Source organism: Tasmannia lanceolata, unplaced genomic scaffold, assembly GCF_043159265.1.
Source record: "Tasmannia lanceolata isolate RefF3 unplaced genomic scaffold, GAP_Taslan_0.1 ptg000198l, whole genome shotgun sequence".
Lineage (NCBI taxonomy): Eukaryota > Viridiplantae > Streptophyta > Magnoliopsida > Canellales > Winteraceae > Tasmannia > Tasmannia lanceolata.
The window spans coordinates 2,248-2,500 of NW_027518874.1; positions in this window are offsets into that span (position 1 = coordinate 2,248).

Sequence of the window (253 nt, forward strand, 5' to 3'; positions counted from 1 at the left end):
GCTCGTATTCATGGTCTTGATCAAGTAATGGCAGGGGAATTAGTAGAATTTGAAGAGGGTACCGTAGGCATTGCTCTGAATTTGGAATCAAATAATGTTGGTGTTGTATTAATGGGTGACGGTTTGATGATACAAGAGGGAAGTTCTGTAAAAGCAACAGGAAGAATTGCTCAGATACCAGTGAGCGAGGCTTATTTAGGTCGTGTTATAAATGCTCTGGCTAAACCTATTGATGGGAGAGGTGAAATTTCAG